Raw genomic sequence first — 8,989 nt, forward strand, 5'->3', positions numbered from 1 at the left:
GGCACTCAAACTATCACTTAAAAATGCAGTTTTATGGGCCTTACTTCCCTACACACCATACTAGTGTAGTACTTAGTCTCTGGCCCATACTGGGTCTCAAAACACTGTCTGTCTATGTGCTGAGTTCTGTCAGCATTTTTCTAAGTTATCCGCTAACTGTGCTAACTGTGCTTGGTGCATCATTTTTGTTAATATGGTTTGTATGTAAATATGATGTGACATTATGCAATATGTGATGCACATGTAAGTATGATGCAGTAATCAGAAAGCAGTCATTTGTAATTCAGCACAGTCATTAAGCACGAATCATGGTTAATTAAATTGTATGGATACTTGGATTTTTGACGGTTGTCACATTCTCCCCTGTTAAGAAAATTTTGTCCCGAAATTTTAAGCTCTGCTACTAGCTGTAGGGGAGTTGGGGAACAAATGCGGATATTTTGCTTTCATGCGATCCTCACGCTCCCAAGTAAACTCTGGGCCGTGATGCACGTTCCAACGAACCTTGACGAGTTTAACACTACTCCTGCGTGTCTTGTTAACCTTCCAATCAGTAACCTCAACAGGTTCTTCGGTAAAGTGGAGTGTGTCGTCAATGTGAACTTCATCGGTAGGAATGACAACTGTTTCTAGAGTTGGACTCTTTTTCAGATTAGATACATGAAATGTATCATGAACGCCATTCAGTTCTGCGGGTAGATCCAACTTGTAAGCTACAAGACCAATCCTCTCCAGGATTTTGAATGGTCCAATGTATCGCGAGTTCAACTTTCCACGCTTCCCAAAGCGTGCTACACCTTTCTTGGAAGGATTGCCAAATCCTTGACACGAATCTTCCGTCTCTATTAGATATAATCGAGAGAGGCACTCCATGACGTGCAACAATCTCTCTGAGGTACAGCTCGGCAAGCTTACATGTGTTATCCTTTTCCCTAATCGGCAGAAAGTGTGCAGATTTTGTCAGACGGTCTACGATTACCCAAATCGTATCATGTCCTCTGGGTGTCTTTGGTAGTTTCGTTATAAAATCCATTGAAATCTGCTCCCATTTCCACATGGGTATTTCAGGTTGTTGCAGAAGACCTGAAGGCTTCTGATATTTGGCCTTTACCTTGGCACAGGTCAAACATTTGCCAACATACGTTGCAACATCACCTTTCAATCTTGGCCACCAGTAAAAATCCTTTAAATCTTGGTACATCTTATCCGATCCTGGATGGATCGAGTACCTTGGCTTGTGAGCTTCATCGAAAATAATGTCTCTAAGACCACCAAAGAGGGGAACCCAATTTCTTCCTATAAAACACAATGTTCCTTCCTCATTGGGTACCAATTACTTCTCCATCCCACGGAGATATTCGTTCACAAGATTCTCCTTCTTAACAGCTTCTCTCTGCGCAGCACGAATGCGTAATGAGAGGTCCGTTTGAATAATCATTTCCAAAGCCCTGACCCTTATGGGCTTGATTCTTTCTTTACGACTCAAGGCGTCTGCCACCACATTCGCCTTTCCTGGGTGATACTTGATTTCACAATCATAATCGTTTAACAGCTCAACCCATCGTCGCTGTCTCATATTAAGCTCCTTCTGATCGAATATATGTTGTAGGCTCTTGTGATCAGTAAAGATCGTGCATCGGGTGCCATACAGGTAATGTCACCAAATCTTTAATGCAAACACCACTGCGCCTAATTCCAAATCACGCGTGGTGTAATTCTTCTCGTGAACCTTCAACTGGCGCGAAGCATAGGCTATAACCTTCTGTCGCTGCATGAGCACGCATCCTAACCCTTAACGTGAGGCGTCACAATATACCATGAAATAGTCGGTGCCTTCGGGTAGGGATAAGATGGGTGCATCGCAAAGCTTGTTCTTCAGCAACTGAAAAGCTTCTTTTTGTTTATCTCCCCATTCGTACTTCTTATCCTTTTGAGTAAGGGAGATCAATGGTTGAGCGATTTTCGAAAAATCCTCGATGAATCTGCGATAATACTCTGCCAAACCTAGGAAATGACGGATCTCGGTTGGCGTCTTCGGAGTCTCCCAATTCTTGATCGCTTCGATCTTTGTGGGATCCACATGAATTCCATCTTCGTTTACCACGTGACTAAGGAACTGAACCTCACGCAACCAGAACTCGCACTTTGAGAACTTTGCGTATAATTTCTCTTTCTTGAGCAGCTCTAAAATAGCTCTTAGATGTTGCTCATGCTCTTCCTTCGTCCTTGAATAAATCAAAATATCGTCGATAAACACAATTACGAATTTATCGAAATATGGCTTGTAAACTCTGTTCATCAAATCCATAAACACTGCTGGCGCGTTTGTCAAACCAAACGGCATAACAAGGAACTCGTAGTGTCCATATCGAGTTCTAAAGGCAGTCTTCGGAATACTCGCTTCTTGAATTCTCAACTGGTGATAGCCTGATCGAAGATCGATCTTGGAGTAAAAACTTGAACCTTGTAGCTGATCAAACAGGTCATCGATCCTTGGCAAAGGATACCGATTCTTAATGGTCAACTTGTTTAGCTCTCGGTAGTCGATACACATGCGGAAACTATCGCCCTTCTTCTTAACAAACAGCACTGGAGGTCCCCAAGGCGAGAAGCTTGGTCTGATAAATCCCTTGTCCAAAAGCTCCTGAAGTTGTGTCGACAACTCTTGCATTTCGGATGGCGCAAGTCGATAAGGTGCCTTAGCTACAGGCGCAGCGCCTGGAACTAAGTCAATGTGGAATTCGACTTGTCGATGTGGCGGCAATCCTGGCAAGTCTTCGGGAAAGACTTCAGGATATTCCTTCTGATGTGTTGTAAAATACACATATTTGTCCCGTGTAAAATGTATAATTTTTGTATAGTTTTTATTTGTTTTATTTAGTTTTAGTATTATATTATATTAGTTTGTGTTTTGGCAGGTCCTGGTGCAAATGGAGCAAAAAAGAGTAATATGGAAATGACCAGCCAGTTGGGCAGAGTGGTGTGCCAGGGACCGAAGTAAAATTGCTGTTATTTTCCTTGATTGGGTCAGACCCACTTATCTCTATATTATTAAGACAAAACCCTATACTACATATATATAGTTGGTGATTGTTGTGGGAAACAAGAATTAGAAAAAAAAAAATAAACGAAGTATAAGTGGGCTGCACTTATCTTTTGGGCCATGAGTGGCTGGTCCCAGAATCATAACTTGGACAGCAACAAGCATAAGGGGGATGGCCTATTATTATGGTTGTTTTTCGGAAAATATCAAAGAAGCAGAGGGTTTATTATTTTTTGAGAGAAGGCACGGCAATTATAAAAGGAATCATTGTTTTCGAAATAGAGGAAGAAAGTTAGACGGCAGTTTTGGTTGGGAGTAGGCTGCGATCAAGAGAGAAGAAAAAAGATTGGTTTGAAGGTTCAAGTCGCGATCAAGATTCTAGTCCGGGTTTGATATTTATTAGTATTCAATTTTGTTAAGACTTTGTGTTTTCAGATTTGATACTATGTTTTATTTATTATTTGAGACTTGTTCCTTTTTAGCGACTATGATTCTTGGCTAAATCTTTTCATGCTACCTGGGTTTAGATGGACTAGAGGATTGTAATGCGTTTGTGACATGTTTTCGGTTATTTGATGTGATTTACATAACTTTTCTTTGATATTGACCTTGATATTGCATGTTGGCATGTTTTGGTTATTTTATTAGTCAATAAATTCAGCGGTTTAGGCACGAAGAAATTCCCCCTAGACTTAGGATTTAATTTAATTCGTTGATCTTAAGATTTTCGAGTTAGGTATTGTGTTGAGAAATTGACCAAGTTGACTGATAATTAAAATCACTATATTAAAACTTGCATCCTCATCTTGTGACTCGAAAGACGATTAGGGTGAGTTAGGTTATTAGCTAATTATTGGTGGGTAGATTGGGTGACCGATAGCTCGGGCTCGTTTATTGCATCGTAATTAAGGTTTCCTAGGATTTCAATTATCAAAGTTGGGTTTGCTTTGCGATTTTGGGATCTTCTCTTAACATAACTGTCTCTGAGGTCAAAAGGATTCTATTTTCGTAGGATTTGGTATCGATAGCTCGAGCCGGTTCGTTCTAGCACTTCACATTTAGTCTTGCTTCTTCATTTGGGACATCTCTAGCGGGGGGTCAATTGAGGGAAATAGATATTTAACCGTTATCATTGTCACATTAGCATTGCATGATTCTAGGGATTCGATACCTAGGTAGTTCTCTCTCATCACTGTCTGCTTCCCGTCACTCCATCTTGCTTGCTTGTCTTGTTCTCTTGTTTACCTGTTTTAGAATTTAATTAGATTATTGGTTATTAGAAAAGAATCCAAAAATATAAATCAAAACCAGTTAAGTAATTAGTTGAGTCAGAGTCTAGTTAAGCGTCGCTAGTGTCTCGCGGGTTCGATACTCGGACTTCATTAGGCTTTACTACGTACGATAGGTACACTTGCCTGTCAGTGGTCTAGCATTTAGAGAGTCTTAGTTTATAAATTTAAAACTAGGGTGTCTAGATTAGGTTTAGTTTTTATTAGACCACATTTACCACATCACCTTCACAACTGGGATGTCTTCCAACTTCGGCTCAGCGGCTTCCTTGTCCATGACGTGTGCCAAGAAGGCAACACATCCTTTCTGCAAACATCTTCGAGCTTTCAAACAGCTGATAATCCATAGGGGCATATCGTGCTTATCTCCATGCACCACAACCGTCTCACCATTCACCATTGGAATGCGAATGATCTTCTCGTGATATAAAATCTCCGCTCGGTTACTTGATAACCAACCCATTCCGACTACCACGTCAAAGCTTCCCAACTCGACTGGCAATAGATCAAGCATAAACTCATGCTCCCCGAAGTTCTATCACGCAACCTCTAATGACTTCATTCGCTTCTACTAGCCTTCCATTAGCTAGCTCTATCGAGTACGGAATATCTAGCTTACTAGCAGCTAACCCAAGCATATTCTTAAATTCTAAGGATACAAAGCTATAATCGGCACCAGTATCAAACAGTACAGATGCAAAGCATTGGTTGATAGGGAACGTACCAGTGACTACGTTCGGATCCTGGAGAGCTTCCCTAGCTCCGATTTTGAAAACCCTTCCCTGAGCTTGGTTGATTGAAGGGGTAAGGTCCCAAAAACCTTATGACAAGTACTTGGGACCGTACCACAACTTGGTCAAATAGCCCTTCTGACCTTGCGCGGCCGCGCATTAGTTTTACAAAGAAGGCTTAAAAGGCAGATAGCAAATGGCACTCATGCGCCAAAAGGAAATCATAAATCCTTGCGCCTTCCCCACAAACAAAGGATGAAAATTCTAAGTTAAAATACTTCCGCATAATAATATCCAGGCTTGGATATTATTTAACCAGACTTGGGATTTATTTATTCAGCTGATTCCACACGATAAGGAGTCACACCAGATTACAGCAGTAATCTTCTAGAAGGAATTCAATCGTGCACCACTAAGACGGTTATAACCGTCTGGACACGTGTCGCCACCTCAGGCATCCCTGAAATCACAACGATAGCATGCAATTGTAGAGTCATCTCCATTTGATCACTTTACACGTGGCAAAACCCCAACCATCGATCTAAACCACGATCCGTGTGCACTCACGACGGATCAAGAAACTTGACGGAAGGAAATGTAACCACTTACGGGGTTGGCATCTTCCGTCAACTTTTCACTAACGGGTTTTCCAGCCCAAAAGACTCCCGGCTATAAATATGAGAACCATTCAGGTATGAAATCCAAGTTACACACACTTCTACAATACATCTTCTTCTTCATAATCCATACTTATTCTCACACCGGAGTCGGGTCAAGGAGAGAACCCCTTTCTCCCCTTGGCGAGGCTAACGGTGCTTCTTTTTTTGCAGAATTCATCGGAGAAGAAGGTCTGTTGTACCGAATCAAACGAGAGAAACAACCCCCTTTATGTAGATCCAAACCCTCTAGATTATTCGATTCTAGTCGTTAATCTAGTGTTTCTTCATTGGCGCCCACCGATTTCTCTGTTTTTCAGTTTTATCTCGTTTCGATTCATTTTCCTTCATTCTCTGTTCTCACATGGCAGAAAATTCATCACCTCACCCATCAGGTCCTCGGTCTGAATTCAAGGGTTCTACAACCCCAAATACTCGGATCAACGGAATCATGGGAATCAATGGATATGACAATCGCTCAGTCAAAAAGGACTCCTCAGATCAACTCATAAAGAGAGCTCCAGAATATTGGTTTGACAGATTTCAAATGGCCGTAAACCAAATTTTCACACAAATCAACAGATCCGAGTTCCTAAACATCAGATCTGATACCTTGCAAAGAAACAATGGTACGATTGGTACTATAGTATTGGACCCACAGATACCTTATCAGTGGGACATCCAATCTAACAGTCATGCCAAAGCAATCCCAAAATCAGAAGTTACCAGTAGCCAGTTAGCCGAATCAAAAGAAATATACATGGTGCAAGGAGGCCCTTCACGAAGGCTAAACAAACGACATCATGATCAACATTGGAGGGAATAGCAAGTGGTGTTTCCTATTGTTCCTGGAGGCCCTCAGGAAGAGCGACCAGTAATCATTACTGGCATCTTCGGCCATTACAGAACGGACTATATGTTTATAGATCTAGGAAGTTCAATGGACATCATATACGAGCAGTGCTTTAAACAGTTAGATCCAGAAGACAAAGCACGTCTGGAGCCGGTAGATTTCCCTCTCACCGGATTTTGCAATGAAGATGTGTTCCCGTTAGGACAAATAGCATTCCCTGTGACTCTATCTGATGGCGAGCATTCGCGCACAGTCACAGTGAATTTCATGGTCATGCCAGCAACATCACACCATGATGTATTGCTCGGCAGAAGGTCACAAAGAGAGTTCAGCATGATCACTTCAATCCCACATGCTGCATGCGGTTTTCCAACAGAAACTGGAGTCGCAATTCTATACTCTAGCAAGGAGGTCATGTACGTGGACGATGAGCCACCAGCAAAAGTAGCCAAGCCCTCAACGTCAAATGAACCGGAGAAATGGGTTCTGAACGATGAATAACCAGAACAAACCATTCAGCTAGGTGTCACACCCCTATTTCCCACGTGTCACCGGTGGGCCCGGTGGGGGATTGCCGTGACGTAGTTGATATCATCATAGTCAAACAACACAAATTATAATGCACAGCGGAAGCAAAGAAAGATTTATTTCAACTTAAAATTATTGTAATATCCAAGTATCACAAAATGTCGAAATAAGATCCACAGGCAGAATCAAATAAACAGGAAACTTCATTTCAACAGACTTCATGCATCCTAAGCTTGCGAGACTTCTATGGATGCTTAAGGAGTGACCAGCCTATTACGCGTAGTACCTGCACTTAGTCTTGTTTGGAAAATACGTCAGTTTACACTGGTAAATACAATTTAACTGACTCATTTTGAAAACGTTTAAAATTGATTTAAATGCACGTGGCATAAAACTTTTTATAACTTGGGATAATTATTTGCTTAATAATCTTATAAAAGAATTACATGTTCATTCTGCGTTCAGTAGCCCGGGTTCTTCCGGGTTAAGGATTAATAGACACACCACTTAATATAATTCCGCCGCGAGACTTCTCTCGTACCGACGATTATACATGTTATACAGCGCTACGGGTGTACGCCTACACCCGAGTGCTAAGGTCGTGGCCATTCTTTGAATGATGCCAAGGATATCCGGGACATGGTCATTAAGCCCCCAAAGGCGTTAAACAAACAAAACAGCATTTTCAAACGGGTTCATTTGACTGCACATAACCAAGACCAGTTATGGTCAATTTCCCGACCAAGCGGTATTTTATATACCGTACCCCAAGCCCGTATAGGGAAAATAAGTTAAACGTATTTACCTTAGCAAAGTATAAACCAAATATAACGAGTGCAAGTAGCTTTTACTGGGCTCCTAGATCTGGAAATTAAGGTTTTAATAACCTATTAGAATCCTAACGGGTCTTAAGCTTAGACCAGTTAGTTTTATATAAAGATTACGGTTTTAAACGCACAATAAGGCGAAGACCGTTTTAGAATGTGGTTTTGTCCCAACAAGCTTGCATACTTGTTTTATATGGGTAACATAATCACATTCTGGATTTTGAGACCAAAAAGATATGGTTTGACCCGTTTCGGCTAAAATGGCCAAACTAGTCATATAAGCCGATCCGAACGCGTATAATGCGTAACGAGTAACCATAAGAGTCAAATACAAGTTTCTGAAGTCAATATGCTTAAAATATGTTGTGATATCAGAATGATATCTTCCATTATGCCCCAAATGATTTTAAACCAAAACTATGCCTCATAAGGGCGTTTTGGTCATTTTATAAGGTGAAAAAGGGTTAAAATAATAACCTGAGTTACAGGTCTGATTAAATTAGTAAATATACTTAATTTACTAAGTTATAACAGTAGGGTATCAAATTTATGTGAAATTTAGAGTAAACTACCATTTTGGTCCCTGTGGTTTGGCCAGTTTTGCCACTTTAGTCCAAATCCCAAACTTATTACATCTGGGTCCCTGTGGTTTGCATTTTGTTGCCATTTTAGTCCAAAATCCAAAAACCCCCCTTTTTGACTGTTGAAAGCTGTCTATTTTGTCCTTTAGTGCAGGGGCATTTTGGTCCATATTAATTTATTATAACATTTCAATAATTAATAACATCATCTTCAAGAACATCATCAAACTTCATCATCAAAACCCAGAAAATCAAGAACATCATCTTCAAGAAAATCAAGAACCCAGAACAAAACCAGAAACCATCACAAAAATCAAAATACAGACAACAACAAATCAAAACAAAAACCGATTTGTAAAAAGAAACGAGACTCCAACAACAAATCAAAACAAAAACCGATTTGTAAAAAGAAACGAGGCTCAGATCTGTATCTTCAAGAACATCATCATCAAAACCCAGAAAATCAAGAACATCATCATCA

Source organism: Helianthus annuus, chromosome 2, assembly GCF_002127325.2.
Source record: "Helianthus annuus cultivar XRQ/B chromosome 2, HanXRQr2.0-SUNRISE, whole genome shotgun sequence".
Taxonomy (NCBI): domain Eukaryota; kingdom Viridiplantae; phylum Streptophyta; class Magnoliopsida; order Asterales; family Asteraceae; genus Helianthus; species Helianthus annuus.